Below are 637 nucleotides of genomic sequence, written 5' to 3' on the forward strand. Positions count from 1 at the left end.
TAAATGCACATATATAATAAATATAATAATAAAGTACAGAATGATATTATTTATATTCGAAGGAAGTATTGATGCTGCTGCTGCTGCTGCTTCTTGGGTTGCTGCTACTGCTGCTGCTGCTGCTGCTGCTGCTGTTGTTGTTGTTTGTGTTGCTGCAGTAGTGTTGTTGTTGCTTTTTCTTCTTTTTCTTTTTCTTTCTTTTTCTTTCTTTTTCTTTCTTTTTCTTCTGTTTCTGCTGCTGCTGTTTCTTTTGCTGCTGCAGCAGCTGCTGCAGCAGCTGCTGCAGCTGAGCGTTGTGTGTGGTTGTTTTATTTTGTGTGTATTTAGGAGTACGAGGTGTACAGACAGCTGCCTGACTTCACCGCAATTCACGTCGGCTTTTGCCCCGCCCTTTCATCTATTTGTTGTTTGCACTGCAGGGGGCCCCTCATTGGGGGCCCCTGCGGGGAGCAGGTGCGGCTGCTGCTGTTTGTTTTTGTTTTTGTTTTTGTTTCTTTTTTGTTTTGTTTTGGTTTGGTTTGTTTTGTTTTGTTTTGGTGTGTTTTGTTTTGTTTTGTTTTGTTTTGCTTTGTTTTGTTTTGTTTTATTTTATTTTATTTTATTTTATTTTATTTTATTTTATTTTATTTTATTTTAT

This window comes from Eimeria mitis, genomic scaffold (assembly GCF_000499745.2).
Source record: "Eimeria mitis Houghton genomic scaffold, Emh_scaff2012, whole genome shotgun sequence".
Classification (NCBI taxonomy): domain Eukaryota; phylum Apicomplexa; class Conoidasida; order Eucoccidiorida; family Eimeriidae; genus Eimeria; species Eimeria mitis.